General features: G+C 55.0%; 1 protein-coding gene and 1 long non-coding RNA gene across 2 annotated transcripts in view; both read left to right on the top strand.

Moving 5' to 3' along the window:
• Positions 1–17,225, top strand: part of Slc24a4 (solute carrier family 24 member 4) — a 131,750-nt gene that overhangs the window by 45,611 nt on the left and 68,914 nt on the right. The gene's annotated exons all lie outside the window — the stretch shown is intronic.
• On the top strand, positions 185–3,411 carry LOC139704664 (uncharacterized). The gene is made up of 2 exons (XR_011706537.1): positions 185–269; positions 2,836–3,411. It is a non-coding gene; the product is annotated as an uncharacterized lncRNA (long non-coding RNA).

Below are 17,225 nucleotides of genomic sequence, written 5' to 3'. Positions count from 1 at the left end.
GACCCGCCCGGTCACCGGGTCTGGGCTCAAGCCTGGCCCTGGGCTGAAGCCCCGCCCCCAGTGGGCAGGTCCTCCCGGCCCCGCCCCCCAGCTCTGGGCCCGGAGCCCTGGGACGCTCCGGGGCAGGTGGCCTGTCCTGGCCGCGCTGCAGACCCTCGAGGTCGGGACTTCTCTGCTGGCGGTGCATCGCCCGTGGCCACCCTGTCGGCCGCTGGGGAAGCGGGAAGCCAGAGCGGCCCCTCCGGGTGGAAGGCAGAACCGCTGCCAAGGTCAGAACCCTGCCACTCGGGGAGGCCGCCAGGGGGCGCTGGCCCGGCGGCAGGCTGCTCCCTGGGGTCCCTCAGATCCTGGGCCTGGGTCACTGATGAAGGGGCCGGTGCTCAGCTTCCTCCGGCCTCAGGCAGGACTTTGTTCTGGGGAGCTGCTTGGTGCCCCGCAGGCCCCAGGCCCCAGGCTGGGGAGGGCACCGTGCCCTTCCTGCTCCTGGCCTCTGGGCAGATGCTGCAGCACTGAGATGGGGATCATCTGTGGTGATCTGAGATTTGGTTTTGGCGGCTCACCCCACACCAAGTGGGGCTTCTCTGCGGGAGAGAGGCCGCTTTCCAACCCCTGGGCCTCCAGGGTGGCCGCTGAGGGATGGCAGCCTCCTCATGGGCTCCTGCTGTTGGAGCAGGAGTGACTTGTAGGCTCCAGGAAGGTGGAGCCTGCCCAGGGTCGCACACAGCTGGGCCGGCACCAGGACACTGGACCTGCAGGCCAGGGCTCCACACCTCGGCTGGCTCCACGTGCAGCAGCAGGGCTAAGCTGGGCGTGCAGAGCATCTAGAGGTCAAGGGCTCAGGCTGGACTCCGGGCGTGCCACTGTTAGTTAATCCCCATCCAGAGAGCAGTAGGAAACTCAAGAAAGGTTATTTTAAAATGCATCGAAGTTCTTAAAAGAAATCTTGCTTTATTGTAGCAACTCATACCTGCCATCTTATTTGTTATTTGAGGGGATCAGTCAACCCCCTGCCTGATAATCTGCGCTGTTTTTTTTTTTTTTTTCCCCAACTCCTTTCTGTCTCAGGGCCTTTGCACTTCTCCTTTTCTGGAACAATTGTCCTGGGTCTTGACATGGTGGATTCTTTGAGTCATCCAGGCCCCAGCTTAAATGTCACCTCCTCAGAAAAGCCTTCCCAGCCTTCCCTGTCACACATGGCTCTACCACAGCCTGGCCCAATCTCATTGCCCTTCATGTCGCCAGAACTACTATAATTACCTTGGTTTTTACTTGTGTGTTGCCCGGTGCTCTGCTTTCAAATGAGAGCCCTTGAGAGCTGGCCTCGCCTGTCTTGGTCACTGTGGGTTTCCCTTGCCTGGCTGGTGCCTGGCACATGAGAAGTGCCCACTAGGTGCTTCTTGAACGTCAAGGGGAATGAGGCCACACACTCAAGTGTGTGTCTTTGGTGTCCCTGTGGCCTCTTGCAGGACCTGGCCTGGGTGGAGGCACAGTTGGTGCCGATACATGAATATGCCACCAGCTTCTCAGACCATTGAGCAACTGAACTGAAAAGAACATTCTGGCTCCAGGTTATTACGGGGGGCGGGTGTGGCGTGGACAATGAGATAGGAATGCACAGTTCCCGTTTGGAACCCCAGAGCCGGTCGCGCTCTGCAGTGGACGGCTCTCCATCTGCAGATTCAACAGACCGCGTGCCCAGAGCAGTTTTTGAAAGTTGCATCTGTACTGATCGTGGAGAGGCTGCTTTTTCTCGCCATCTTCCCAAAACAACAGCCTGACGAGTGTCCGCACGCACTTAACGCTGAATTAGGCATTGCGCGTCACGTGGAGAGGCTCTGAAGTCTGAAATAGAAGGCACGCAGGCTGGGGCAGATGCTACCCTGTTTTGTTTAAGGGGCGTGAGCATCATGGACTTTGGCATTCGCGGGGTACAGGAATCAGTCCCTCCCAACGCCAAGGGACAATTGCGTATGATTAGTAAATACCTACAGATGTAGCTCAGATGTTGAATGATCATATCTGGGTGAATTTCATTTTCTTCTTCATGTTTGTTTGATATTTTGAATGTTGTCTATAGTGTACCTGCATTTTCTACAAACAGAACTATTAAGTTTTAAATAGAGAGTTACTTTTTTCCATGCTCTGGCTTCAGAACCCTGGCTACAAAAAAAGGAAACATAAATAAGAAAAAAAAAATGATCTATCTATAATGAGGGATAATAATACAAAGACCCTCTTGTCCTGAAGGGGAGCGGGCTTGCTCCACAACCACCCCCCAACACACACAGTGAAGCTGTGCCTGGTGTCCCCTGGTAACCTGGAGGCTGCTGTTGTGGTCACAGTGGGGACTGGAACACAGGTCCAAGCTGCCTCCTCTGTAGGTCACTGTGGACACTGATACCATCTGGTGGAAGGGGTTGGGGGACGGCCTTCCTAGAGCTACTTTTATTTCCAGACCTGTCCCTGGGGCTCCACCAGGGTCCTGCCTGGGGCACTCTGCCCTCCAGTGGCAGGTGCGGGAAGTGCGTCTCTTCTGGGTCCTGGAACCTGTTGCCTAGAAAGGTGGCTGGACTTGGGGAAAGGAAGCCTCCACTGGCCAGTGTGGACCAGGGGGCAGTTGCCTGGTTGCCTGTCTCCCTGTCTCCATCCTTCCAATGGCCTCACAGTTGTCTTGGTAACCAGCAGAAATGTCCCTGTCACTGTCCCATAAAAATCCCCGGGTCCTGATAGCAGCAGGGATATGAGCTCATGCAGAGCCTGGCCCTAAGCTGCCGGGGGGGCGCCCTGTGACCGGCCCCACGCCCTGCCCTGCACACTGTCTGCCTTGACCCCTAGGGCACGGAGAGAACCGGGATTCCAGTGGGACTGCCAGCTGGGGACAGAGCCGGCCACACAAGTGCCACGGATGCCCTCCCCTCCCTTTCTTGGCACACAGGCCTGCCTGGCCTGCAGAGTGCGCGTCTCCCCTCCTCTGGAACCCGCCTGTTGGCACAGGTGGGACGAGCGCATCTTCTCTGCCGCCTCTGGACTTAACCCCTCCCCGGCCCACCGGCTGCAGGCACAAGCCCAGGGCCACCTGCTCTCCCCAGCTGGCCTCCTTGCTCTACTGGGAAGTGGCCAAGGACGAGGGAGACTGCGTGAGCCCCTGAGTAGCTGCCTCAGCCCAGCACGGCGCCCACAGCACGGCGCCCACAGGACGGCCAACAGTTATAAATGAGTGAAGGCGACAGATGCTTCCAGACGGCCCTTGCTGTCAGCGTGTCCCAGAGCCGTGCCTGGCTCACCCTCACCACAGCCGAGAGCCGGCTTTCAGCTCTGAATCCACGCCAGGATGCATCTGGAGCAAACCGTTTAATGACTCTGGCATGACTCAATTGAGATAGGAGCCGAGTAAACACTGAACCAAATGAATTTTGATTACTGCCCAGGCATTGTGAATATCTCTGTCTGGTCCCGGGTATTTTTTTTTCCCCTCAACTGAAGCATGAAATATACTCCGCAGGTCCCCAGAAGGGCCCACGGGCAGGGCCTCTGGGTAAAGTAGTGTTGGAAATTATCAGCATAAGAAAGGCTTTCTCAGGCCGAAGTCTCGGCCTCGCTTCTGTAATTAGAATTTACTTTAAGTTTCAGGACTGTGTTTGTCAAGACCAGAGGCGAGGGGTGCACAGCACGACCTCAGGCGTATTCCAGAGCTGATGTTGTTTCGGGGAGGGTTAATACAAGGAAGGCTTAAAGATCCATTCTGATTTCTAGAAACTTCATCAGCATGTGCAGGAGGCCTGCAGCATGGGGCAGGAGATATAAAGGCGAATTGAGTAAGAAATCCGACGTCAAGCAGGCGGCTGTCAATCAGGTGTAAGGAGAGGTCTTGGGTCTCAGGAAAAAGGCAGCAAGTTTAAAGGCTCAACAGGCCAATCCTGGGTGGCTTCCTGGAGGGGGCATTCTAGGCAGCCTCTAGAGGACCAGGAGGCTCTCAGTGCCCACTAAACCTGTGTTGTCAGAAAGCTATTCACAGGGGTTGGTTGTGAATGATCTCATTGGCTGCACCAGCAAAGGAGAGCCATCGATTCTTTACCTCCCTGTCCCCTGTCTCTTTCTTCCCTCCTGGCTCAGATCGGCCACTGTAAGAGGAGTGGCATATTCGAGAGTCTGAGCATGGTGCAGCGCGCTGCTTTTTGAATGCTGGCTCTTGCTAGTGCTAACTGTGTGATTTCAGGCAAGTCACTAAACCTCTCTGAGCCTGAGTTTCCCTCTCTGCAACGTGGTGGGGTAAGGATCGCACTCAGAGATAAAAGGTAGTAAAGGAGCAGCCTTTAGGTCTCAGAACCATGCCTGGCGATCCGCGAGTGGTCAAGGTCACCGGGCATGAGGCCCATGTGGACACATTCCAGGGCTTCTGTGCAAGAGCTCTCTCCCTGGGTGCTCAGGGGGAGCCTGGGCCCTGTCTTGTGAGGCGGAGCTGGGGTGTCAAGGACATGGACAGCTCCTTGGCCTCCCTCCTGCCCTGCACCCTACACCTCAATGCTGTTTTTGACCTTGATTTCCCATCTCCTGGGATGTGGGGGGAGGGCGGGGGTCCGTGCCAGGACTGCAGGGCTGTAGTGGAGGAGGAGGGGCTCTGGGCGGCTGTTCTCCTGTCCCAAGGAGCTTGGAAGCCGCTCCCTCTGCAGGGTATGGGCCCTGCACTCCTTAAAAGGCATCTTTAAGATGCTGAAGTCCCTCTGCAGGTCAGTGTCCGACTCCAGGACCCTGTTTTGAGGAGTTTTGGGGGCTTCCCATGGTGGTTCAAGATTTTCCCTTCCTCTAGGTGTTTCCAACTCCCCAGAGGGTGTTTGGGGAGTGGCCCTCTGGGACAGGCGCGGCACGGGGTGTCGTGATGAGCCCTGGAGTGCTCTTGGCAACACAGAGCCTGGATTTGAACCTGCAGCCTTGAGCCGGTTGCCCAGACTCTCTGTGCCTCAGTTTCCTTAGCTGTAAAATGGGATCATAACCGACCCACCCCTAGGCTGCTCAGATGAGCTTCACAGACTGTGCAGGCAGCACCCAGCTCTCCCTCTGCAGTGTGTCCCTGCGACCCAGCAGGGAGCTGGGTCCAGCTGGGAGCTGACAGGACCCTGGGCATGGCAGGCCCTCAGCAGTGTCTGCTGTTGACCAGAAGGATTACTGAAAGCCAACCTCGTTCTGCCCTCACCCCAAAGGGCAGATAAGCCAGCAAAAATCAGAAAAGAAGGGCGGCCATGACACCAGCCCATCCTACTGAAGGGGCTTGTCGGCCGTGGCTGTTAATCCGTGGCTCACGTGTGAGCAGATTATCTGGACAGAAGCAGGACTCCTCCCGTGTGGGCCGACTGCCGGGCCTGGCCTGCACCCTAGGCTCGGGTCACTCCTGGTGTTGAAATTCCAGGTGGTCCATGGTGGTGACCTTTTGGGTCAGTGGGGTAAGGCTCCATAGCTGTCAGAAGGTGTCCTCAAAGAAGCCTGGGAGCACAGATGCATGCCGACCTTGACGTTCCCGTCTCAGGCAGGGAGCCCTGCTCTGGTTCTAATACCTGGTACCTGTGGAATCGGCCTTCAGTCCGGAAGACCGGCCTCCACCAGCCTCACCATCTAAGGGAGGACAGGAAATGGCAGGAGCCAGGGTGGATACCCAGGGGCTGGGTGGCAGGGGACTCTGTGGAAGTGGCCTGTCCCCAGAGGGGGAGTATTTTAATCACTGATATTGTTTAAAATTACTGGCCAGTGGTTACCATAAGTTGTCTGATTTTTATTATTTTTATTGTAGTAAAATATGCACAACATGAAATTTACCATTTTAACCATTTTTAGGTGCACAGCTCAGTGGCACTGAGTGCGTTCACATGGCTGTGCCACCGTCACCACCGCCGCCTCCAGAACTATGTACCCAGGAAACATCAACTCCCCCAAGTCCCTGGTAACCACAATCTACTTCCTGTCCCTGTGGTTTGGACCATTTGAAGTTTCTTAAGTGAGCAGAACCTTCAGGATCTGGCCCGTGGTGCCTGGCTTGTGTCCCCTGGTGTACTGTCCTCAGGGCTGCTCTGGGTTGTCCTGTGCATCAGGATTTCCTTCCTCTTTAGGGCTGGGTCATGGTTCCCTTCCATGCATACACCAGGTATTCGTCCGTTCATCCAGCCACGGACACTCGAGTTGCTTCTGCCTCTCAGGCTGTTGTTGGTGGAGGACAGAGGAGGCTGGACACCCGAGCAATCAACAGGAAGCAGGTTTATTAGCTGCATCGGTCCAGAGTGGCTATCACCTAAAAATCGCTGGGCCTTGAGTCTGGAAATTCTTTATTCTTTATACTCAGGGGGGTGGTTCTGGGTCGGTGGGTGGGTGACATAACAGTTACTCTTTGTCCCGTAGTTTTAGGTTAGGCCAAGGTTGTGCAACTTTTTAACCACAGAAAGCAGAAGTGACAATTCTTGTACATCATCCAGTTTGCAGGCAAATTTAGCTTTTGTGAGAGAGCAACTTAGCCCTTACAGAAGATAGAAAGTTTCAAAGCACACTGAGCTCTTTGCAGACATTTTTTTAAAAATTGTTTTAGATGTTGATGGACCTTTATTTATTTATTTATTTTATTTTTATGTGGTGCTGAGAATCGACCCAGTGCCTCACACATGCTAGACAAGCGCTCCACCACTGAGCCACAGCCCAGCCCATCTTTGCAGACATTTTTGTCCTTATTAACATAAGAATTTTTGTTCTTATTAACATAATAAGAACAGTATGGCGAGGGTCTCCGGAGGAGCATCTTCCTGAGTCTACGGTGGTGGAGCAGCCACTGCAGTGAACAGCGCTATGAAGAGCTCTCGTGGGCGGAGCTCTCGTGGGCGGAGCTCTCGTGGGCGGAGCTCTCGTGGGCGGAGCTCTCTGCTTCAAGCCAGCGCCTTCAGTTCTTTAGGGCGAGTTCCCAGAAGTGGGATAGCTGGGTCCCCGGGAGTCTGGGCCGTGCATGCCATTGGTAAACTCTGAACACTGCACTTAATGTTCTCCTGGGGTTGTCACCCAGCCTCCCTTGCTGTCCCATTCCTGCATGCTTTTCTTCTGTTGTCACCTGCCTGAATCTTGAGGCACCTCAGAGAATGTTGTGAGATTTAGATCTGAAGAGTGCAGGAGACACCTGAGGGTGGGTCCCTTCCCTGACACTGCAGAAGGGGGGTCTTCCCAGCCGGGACCAGGGGTGAGGCTGGTGGTTCTGCAGCTTCTGGTCCCAAGCCTGGCTCCTGCTCTGCCCTCTATGGTTCTTTGTGGCTGCTGGTGGCCGCCTCCTGGCCTCCTTTTTGGTTGAAGAAGGTCCACAGGCTCTGACTGGTCCTCCAGGATGGACCTTAGCTGACCGTGGCCTGGCCCTTCCCCTGGCTCATGGCCAGTTAACATCTATATCCGTGAGGCCCCCAGGGACGTGCACCTGCCTCCCAGTAGTCAAGGAGCAGGAAAGAGGACATCAGAGGTGTCCCCACCCATCTGTTCGTCCAGGGCAATCATCCTGTTCCAGGAGGTGGTTCTGGGGCTTGTGATGTCAGGGGGGCATCAGGGCTGGTAGTGTGCAGGTGTCTGGGATAATGGCTTCAGACCCCAGGGTGGCCCTGGGGACACTGGCATTCCGGAGACATCTGACACCCAGTCACCCACACCACAGCAGAGGGCATGTCCCCTCCAGACCTGCTGCTTCAAACACCATCAGAGGCGACTCACTGTAGGTAAATGCGCTCCGCCATTCCTGAAATGGCACGACAACCCTGATTTGCTCTAGAGTTAGCTGAGGGGAGGCAGCAGAGTTGCGTGTGTGTGAGTGTGTGTGTGTGTGTGTGTGAGAGAGAGAGAGAGCAGAGGATGTGGTGCAGCCAGATCCACGTGAGCCAACGGCTGGAGCTGTCTGGTGACACGGGGAGGTTCACCCTGCTGCGCTCTGGATTCCCACACACGTGGCGCCTTCCTTATGAAACATCAAGGTAAACCAGTGGGTCCCTCCGGCACTGGTCGGGAGCTGGCCTCAGGCTTCCTCGCCCTTGCAGTGAACACCCCGCCCCCTTTACCAGGGGAGCACAGAGGCTCCCTGACAGTGCTACTGGACGAGGAGAGGCTTAGCGGGGTCTGAACCAGATCTCATTCCCAAAACACCAGGCTGCCCCGTGACCTACTGCTCCTGGGGGGACTGTCCTCCCTGGGGGTCTGCCCAGCCAGGGCCAACTCAGCCCCTGGAAATCCAGCCCACCAGAGGCCCTCCCTTACCACCCCCAGCAGGGCCTGCCTGCAAGGACCTAGATGGAGGTGATTGTGTGGCCTTGGGGGTGGAGGGATAGTGACTGGTTCAGGTCACTTGGCTCTTGCATGGCAAAGCCACCTTCCCTGTGCCTAGCTGTGACTCTTTCCCCCAGTGTTCCTTGTCTCAGTTGCTCCAGAAGTGTGGCCTCCTCCCTGACCCAAGTCCCTGGGGCCTCTGCCGTCACCTCGTTAGCAGGTCTCATTTCCTGTGCCTTCCCTGGGCTCCTAAACTTGCTGCTCACATCTTCCCTCACCCTTGGGCTCCCGCGTGGCCCGTGACTCCAATTCCCCAGCATCCTCTCCCGCTCATTTCCGCCCTGTCTTGTTTGGTAGCTGTGCCTCTTGGCTCGCTTGGTCTGGTGCCAGGGGACCCCTGGGTAGAGCAGGGCCATCATTCCTTCCTGTGCTGTTGCAGGAAGGTTGCTCTCAGCAACCTCCCAGTGAGCTCCCTGTCAGGTGCCAGCCGTGAGGCGGTGTGGGCCGTGGCGCCCTCTGATGGCTGCTGGGTGAGACTCCAAGCGTGGCCAGTGCTGACAGCTAGCTGCCCACTGTGCCCACCATGGCCGCCTGCACTGGCCACACGTGGATGCCCCAGCAGGCCCCTGTCTCAGCCAGCTCTTTCCTTCTCCCCAGGACACTACTGATTTTCTTGACCCTTCTCTTTCAACATTCTCCGAAACTCACCCTAGTGAGATCTAGAAGGAAGATGGGATTTCTGGATCCAGAGGTCAGGGTTTAGGAAACAGATGAGTCTTGGGTGGTTAATTTCTCATTTCTAATGCAGGCTCATTGAAAGACGAGATGAGAACAGAGAATGTGTTTCCTTTCCCGAGGGTCTGGGTCTTGTCAGCCTGGCTGGGTTTCAGCCTGGCAGGAACCTCACCAGGTCTCTCTGGAGCCCCTCAGCCTGTCCCTGGGCTCTGGGCCCTGATCGTGGTACTCGGGGGCTATTTTCCACGGTAAGGAGCACCTGGGTTTATATATGGAGGCCGCGGCGTCTCCGTGTGGGTGGTGGTGGCAGAGTTGGCTCTAACACCACGTCTCATCCTGGGCTCACGGTTGCTGCAGGGGGCCCTCTAATACCCAGCATTTCTCTGCAGAAACGTCTGGGGCCTGGCAACAGGAGCTGCCTGGCTGCAGAAGGACGTCGCCGTACCCCTTGGAATTCAAATGTGGAGACTTCCTCCCTGGGGTGGTCATTTGAGAAGGTGGGGCCCTTTGTGAATGAGGGATCAGTGCGCTTCCAGAAGAGTCTGATAGGAGCCTGTTTGCCACTCCTGTCTTGTGAAGTCCCACAGAAGCCACCAAGTATGAGAGGCCTCACCTGACCTGGATTCACTGGTGCCTTGATCTTGGACTTCCCCACCTTGAGAGCTGTGAGCAGTATATTTCTGTCATGTACAAGTGACCGGGTGGAAGGAATTTTGTGACAGCAGCCTGCAGAGGTCCAGACGCATCTGAACAGAGGCACAGCGGAGCCCTCTTAGGTGGCCAAGAGCAGAGAGGGTGAAGCAGTCAGTTAGTGTGACTCTCCTTGTCCCTCATGTTAGAATCCAGACTGTCATGGCCAGCGCCTCTTCTGGATGTATCTAAGGAATAGGTGCTGCCTGGAGGTCCTCAGAGCTTCTGTCACTGTCCTTGCCATGGTTACCAACTGTCCCCTGCAGCATGATGATTCAGGGGAGCGTGTCTAGGTGGGTGCTGTCATCAGAAAGGGGCCTGGTCACCTACTGAAGTCCACGGCCACAGTGTCCAGTGCTGTTCAGCGTCCGGTTTCATCCTGATAGACACGGCGATGTGATTCCTAATTTTCTTTTATCTTTAATTCTCCCAGGGTTTTTTTTTTTTTGTCACTTTCTCTTTATAAATTAGCATGTTTTTCTTGGCTTGAGGAAATCACATCCATTTGCAATGTTTTAAAAATGCTCAAGAAACCCAGACGTCTGCCAGCAGTGAAATAGTGATCCAGATGGGCAGTTACCGCGACTGTAATATTATTGTTTTTATCGTGACACTTAAGCCTACATAAGATTGTGTTCAAAATAATCATAAGGGAGATTAGGATGGGGTGGTGTGATTTCAGGAGAAATTCTGATTCTCACTCAAATAACCTTTAACACTACTCTGAACCCCAAATATCTACTTCACACATGCCTCATGTAGGATGCCGGCAATATCGTTCACATGTTTTTTCCTAAATGTTAGATTTTTAATGATGGGTGAAATAGGGGGGAAGATCAATCAGACTCCATCAGACGAGGCACTTCTGCTTCTGGGCAAAATCCCTGCTCCCTCCACCCAAGAGAGGTGCCACTAGAGAGAGGCTGGGGGCTTGAGCTGTGGGCTCACTCAGAAGCTGGGGAAGGACGTGACTGGGCACGCACGGGTGGCATAAGACCAGGGGACACAGGTAGGTGGGAAGGATCTGCATGTTTCTGAGTAGATGAGGCAGCTCGAACAGATCCCCAAACCTGGCACGAGAAGGGTTTGCAGTGGTTGCTCCAGGCCCTGCAGAAGTAGTGAGAAGACTTTTTTGCCAGTCAGCGGTTTCTGCCTGACGAGGGCAGGGGGCCGGGGTGCCCTGGGTTACTCATCTTGCCTGTGATTGGCGTGTAGAAGCCAAAGCTCCCAACCCCGCTGCCTAGAGGATGCAGTATTGCAAAAGGTCTAGCTCAGGACCCTCAGGGCTGAGGCTAGACCAAAAGCCTTCAGGGCCCCTCAGACACCAGAAATCAGGATTTCTTGCGTATTTTTAAAACATTGTGATTTCCTTGCTTTTAATTTAGAGCTATTTCTATACTCTGTGGGCGCAGGATGTACCTATAGCTAACTCCCCAAACTTCATTTGCAGAGATCATTAAGGGATGCTAGTTACCTAAGCAAGCTATTAAGGGTGGCTTTGCTAAGGATTTTTATTTGTAAACTAAAATGAGTGCACTTCTAGAGTTTGAGGGCCCTCACGCAGGATGCTGGAAGAATCTGGATTCCACTCAGTCACTGCGGATGCTCCCAGGTCTGTCTGCCCACGTGTCCGTGAAGAGGTGGAGGGAGTGGGCTGTGGGAGTCCCCTGCTCATTGTCTAGAGATGGTCGTGGTTTTTCGTCACTGCTGCTCTTGCTTTTAATTTAGAAGCGAATCACCATTAGTGTAGCTTCTCGGTTCAGTTTGGTGAGGGCTGTTTGTCCTCGAGGTGTCAGCCCTGTTGGCCTATCATTTGCTAAGAATTGGACTCAAACTTGTATTTTCATTTGAACAAATTGCACTCCCGTCCTGTCCCCACCCTGCAGTGCACTGTGGTGTGATGCTTGGTCTTTGTCACAGAGTCCTTTGTCACTGGGAAGTGGAGACAGTTGAGATCGGGTGACCCCAATGCTTCCTTTGTGGGCAATGGTGTAAAAAGATGAATAAAAAATAACCCATGTGGGAATCTGTGCTCCTGATGAGAGACTGGGGAGTAGACTCAGCCCAGAAAGGAGCGGGACAACCTGGAAATGTGTCCCTGCGTCATCCCACACTTAATGGTGTGTTTTGAAGGGTGCCCTTGGCTGCTTCTCTGTGTCACTTTACTTGCAGGCCACCGGTAGCTCCGTGTCTGTGTCTGGGTAGGTGATACACCTTCGGATTTCATGTTCTGCTTTGTCATTGATCTGTTCTTTCCTGGGTCTCCGGAGCAGCTTGGATTCTTTTTCGTGCCTGTGTGACTGACTGTTGACGTGTCATGCCAACAGAGCTCACGGGAGCATCTGGATGGCTTGCCGAGGCTGGCTGTTCCTGCACCCCGTCCCCCCTCAGGACTCGCTGGAGCATGTGGGGCTCCAGGGTCCTGGCTCTGGGGGATGCTGCCACCCTGGGGCTCACCTGGGACCTGGCGGGGCTCACCTGGGTAGGTCTGCAGGGAGTCCCCGGCACCTTCACAGTGCTGACAGCATTTTCCCTTAGCCTGGTAAGAAGCTGCAGGAGGGAGCTCCTGTTTCTGGTTCCCCCTCTGGCTGTGACCTCATCTCAGTGTGCCGCACAGCTTTGAGCTTTGCCCCTTTAGCGTGGGAATCCACGCGGCGGGTTCTCAGTGGCTCTGACGTCGAGGCGCTGTGAAATACATCACAGTGGATCCCCAGAAATTTGCGTTGGGACCATCTGTTCTCAGAATCCCACAGAAGATGAGCACCCCCCCCGCGCCCCGCGCCTCCTGCTCCTGCCTGGCTTCTGGTGGTGCAGGGAGAAGTCCCCAAGCCACCATGTAGAGCCACCATCTGTGACTGATTGTGCACGATCAGGGCCTGGGGTGATCTGGGTTTCTGTCTTTGGCTTGAAGACGAACCTGAAAGGAGCCAAGTGGGCACCCGTCACCTGCGCACCGTCCCTGCTCGGGGACGAAGCCTCCCCAGGCTGGGTTCAGAGGGATTATTGTCTTTATTTCTTTCCAGTGTCAGGGGTCAACCCCAAGGCCTTGCAAACTAGGTCCGTGCTGTGTGGCTGAGCCCCACTCTGGTCCCCACCGGGGGTCTCCTATCTTTGTCAGGGGCCTTGAACTTCTGGGCTCAAGTGATCCTGCTGCCCCGGCTTCCCAGGTAGCTGGGACTTAGGGGTAAAGTCTAGCTGGCTCCCAGGGGGTTTATTGAACCAGCAGGAAGGAGAGCCACGGTGCCCAGGTAGCTATGGGGTCAGAGGGAGGGTGGCCCTCAAGAGCTACGATGGGACTGGGGGCGTCCAGGGCTGGGGCTGGGGGGATGGAGGCTCATCTGAAAGTCCTGCTTGTCTCCTCCTAGCATCTCAAGTCGGGGTGTAGTAAAGGAAGAGCCCACCTGCTGGAGCTTTCCTACCAGTATCATTTTTCTCACACTAAACACAGAGGCAGACAACTTAGGATCCATAGGACACGATTGGGCTCCAAATCATTATTGAATCGGGAAACTTTGTTCAGATCGGCTGGAGCCATAGAACCAAAAATAAGCCCCATGGGCCAATCCCTGAGCAGACATGACGTCCTCTGTCCCATCCCCACACACCTGGGCCCTGGGTGTGGGGACCACTGCTGGGTGTGGGGATAACCTCTGGGTCCACACACCAATAGAAGCTTTAAAAAAAAAAAACACCTATCTGTGGAGTGCCAGGGTTCTGCACAGAAGCATGTGTACGTAAGAGGGGACTTGTGGGGTGGGTCCCTCAGAGCACGGTGGCTCAGTCGCAGGTGGAGAGCCAGGGAGTCAGCAGCAGCCTCAGAAGAAGAGGGAGACCCATGATGGACCCCAGACCAAGGCTGGCAGCCCCAGTCCCGGGCCAAGTGACAGGTGCATGGCCCTGAGTCCGACGGCTAAAGAAACCCAAGTCTGACCCGGAGGGCGGCAGGAGCAGTAGGTGTGCAGGTGGAGGAGGATCTGTCCCCTCCGCCACTTCCCTGCTCCCACCAGCCCCAGCCCAGGGGATGCTGCTGTCCCCGGGGACAGTCGGCCTCCTCCAGTCAGTTGGCTGACCCACACTCCAGTCACCAACACCCCTGGAAGCATCAATGCGAGTTCTCTAGGCTCCCCAAGTTCCATCACTTTGACGCCCAGAACGGGTATCACGCGCGCAGACTTCTGGGGCTGGCAGCGTCCGAGGGCCATGGCGGTGGGGCACTGGGTGGCTGAAGCCCTTTGGCAACAGGGCTGGTTCAGTGGGGGACCAAGGGGGCCCTCACTTCTTCAGGTCAGTAGAAGCCACCGAGGGCTTTCCAGAAAGGGCCTGGCCTGGCTGGGCCTGGGGGTGAGGTGAGGCCGGCAGCCGGGTTCAGGTTGGAGCAGGCCTCACTAGGGAGGGCCGGAGAAGAGGCCAGGAGGGACAGGGACAGTATTGGAGGCGGGAGGAGGAGAGAAAGGAACATGGGAAGGGGCAGAGCCGGGGTGGAGCTCGGTGGCAGGCACCAAGCCTGGGTTCCACGCAGCACTGCAAAAATGGGGTGGGGAGGGGGGTAGCCCCAGGGCCTGGTCCCATGGGCGCCTCCTCTCCTTTCTGAAGTCCTTCAGGTCCTAAGAGAGGCCTGTTAGGCTCGGCCCTTTGCTTCCTGGGACCCTCAAGAGCTGCGATGGGTATGGTTGGACAGACTCCCTCAGAGCCCACCACCTGGATCGGCTCAGAACATCCCCTTCCTGATGCAGCCGAGGTGGGGAGGGGGTCGCTGTGGCTCCTGGGTCACCCTAGGCCTCACCCAGTGTTTGCAGACACCTCCCTGCCCTTGAGGGGGATCCAGAGAGATGGCCTGTCTGGCCGTCTTCCCCTCTTCCATCCTCCACCCGCGCCTGCTGCTTTCCCAGGGTGGGATGCTCAAGGTCAAGGACGTGTTGATTTAAGTCTGATGGCAGCTCCGTGACTGTGCAGCGTTCGAGGGTGATCAAGCAGCCTGCTTCAGGGGGACTCTGGCAAGATTTAGAGTCTTAATTAACAACCGTCACCGCCTGTGCGGAGCCTTGTTAGAGGACGTTTAAATGCCAGTGCTCTGGGGCGATACCTGGGGAGAGCCCTGATGATTTATTCAGGCCTCAATTGATCTTGAAATGCATTTTCGGGGTATACACTGTTCTCTAGATGCAGGTTCTCCGGAAAAGAACACACTGTTAATTTCACACACACTGAGTTAAAAATGTCACTCCGTGGGGTCTGAACTGCCATCAGCTAGCTTAGGGAGCCCGGCCTCACCTTGACCTTGACACCTACTGCTGAGGGAAGGGGATTTCCCACTTGGCAGGATGGATACCAGCAGCTCAGATCAGCAGCTCCCAATCAGGTTTCCCTCCTCCCACAAGCAGTGAAACCAAGTTTGCCGAGAAGAGAATTCCCTGGGCCTGTTACTTTCCATATGAAGGTGTTGGTCACCTGAGGAGGAAATCGGTTTCATGGCATTGACTTGTAAGGAAGTGTTTCCCCGTGTTTTGACAGAAAGCTGCCCCCCTGCCTTCCAGGGACCACTGTGACATCACGAAGCATCTTTGGTGACATCTGTTGGCCTCTATGTTGGCAACTGTCTGGGCAAGAACTGGGCCACCTTCCCCCCTCCCCTGGCCCAGCACAATCTCCCAGGGAGAATTTTTATCAGATTGGAAAATTACGACAATCGCAGTGGGATTTATCAACTGCAGAGGGAGAGGAGCGGACCGGGCTGGAGAAGACCTTCAGCCGCGTGAACTTGCGGAGTCGGCCACGGTCCCATCTGCAATCACAGGGCGGTGGGGAGAGCCAGCCAGCCAGCCGGGGGGAGGGGACCAGGGGAGAGATGGCTCCCGGCCTGACTATGAGACTGCAGCTCTTCTACCCTTGACTTTGAACCCGACGTCATTATGTGCAAGTGGCACAGCATCAACCGTCTAGAACTCGTCTGTACCGCGAGGCCGCGTCATGGCCAGCCGCAGCGGTAGAAAGTCAGTTCGCTTGGTTTCCGCCTGCTGGCCTGAAGGACTGTCCCCCGGTCTCCTGCTCTTTGTCTTTTCTGTGTGCAGGGTGTTTACTGAGAGAGGCTTGTTGTGCAAATGCAAGTTGGGGCTTTGGACAGTTTCTCTCTCTCTCTCTCTCTTCAATTTGTTCTAATGAGTCATACAAGACAGTGGAACGCATTTTGACACATGGTTCACAAATGGAGCACAACTTCTCCTTCCTCTGGCTGAACGTGGTGGGGAGTCAACCAGGTTGTGTAATCACATGTGTATAGGGGAGCAATGGCCGTCTCACTCCACCTCCTTCCCTCCCCACAGCCCCTCCCCTCACTCCCCTCTGCACAATCCAGAGTTCCTTCATTTTCCCCTCCCCAGTATGGATCAGCATCTGCATATCAGAGAAAACATTTGGCCTTTGGTTTTTTTGGGATTGGCTTATTTCACTCAGCATGATAGTCTCCAGCTCCCTCCATTTACCTGCAAATGTCATAATTTCATTCATCTTTAAGACTGAGTAATGTTCCATTGTGTATATATACCACAGTTTCCCTATCCATTCATCTACTGAAGGGCATCTAGGTTGGTCCCACAGTTTTGCTGTTGTGAATTGAGCTGCTGTGAACATGCACGTGGCCGTGTCCCTGTAGTGTGCTGATTTTAAATTCTTTGGGTATAAACCGAGGAGTCGGGTAGCGGGTCAAATGGTGGTTCCATTCCAAGTTTCCTGAGGAATCTCCATCCTGCTTTCCAGAGGGCGGCACCAACTTGCAGTCCCACCAGCCTTGTATGACAGTGCTCTCCATGTGTGGTGTGGACAGGTGACCCAAGAGTCACTGGGTAGAGGAAGGGGATGAAACTCAATGTAGAGAAGCTGGGAAATGGGAGGGAGAGCCCAGGAAAAGGATTCTTTTGCCACTATCTCCACTTTGTAGAGAGGGGGGATCCCTGGCACGGCACCCAGCAGCCCCAAAGCCCTGCGGCCTCACCGATAGGCAGAGACAGTGTGGAGACCTCAGCCCCATCCGTTGGTCTCCTAAGGGAGAGTCAGGAAGCAGCTGCCTTTGGAGTTGAGTTCTCCAGCAACATTTGCAAGTCAAGCCAACAAGTCAACATTTGCAAGTAGATTGCACCCTGTTGGGTGCCTGGGCTGGGCTAGGAGCTGGAGCGCCAGTGGGAAAACCCAGGCTGTCCTCAAGGAGCTTGTCAAGGTCCAGTCATAGACCAGTACAGCTGTGCAGACTGTGCACTGCCCAACCGGAGAGGGTGCCATTCACACCACAGACGTCAATGTGTCTCTTTGTTATAACAATATTCCAACAGATGGAAGCAAAATGTCTTGAGATTTTTTTTTTTTCTAATTCTAAAGACTGCCTGGGCTACTATGGCCTAAATGTAAAGGCAGACAGAGAAATGATTGCAGTACATACAATACCCTGAATAGATGTGTGTTAGAGTCACAAAAGAACTTAGTAGAGGGCACCCTGTGTGCCTAAGAGAGTCATGAAGGCTGGGCAAAGCGAAGTCTTTTGGAAG

The sequence above is a fragment of the Marmota flaviventris genome, chromosome 2 (assembly GCF_047511675.1).
Source record: "Marmota flaviventris isolate mMarFla1 chromosome 2, mMarFla1.hap1, whole genome shotgun sequence".
Lineage (NCBI taxonomy): Eukaryota > Metazoa > Chordata > Mammalia > Rodentia > Sciuridae > Marmota > Marmota flaviventris.
Note: the sequence above shows the minus strand (reverse complement) of the source record. Positions and strands in the feature narration are given on the sequence as shown.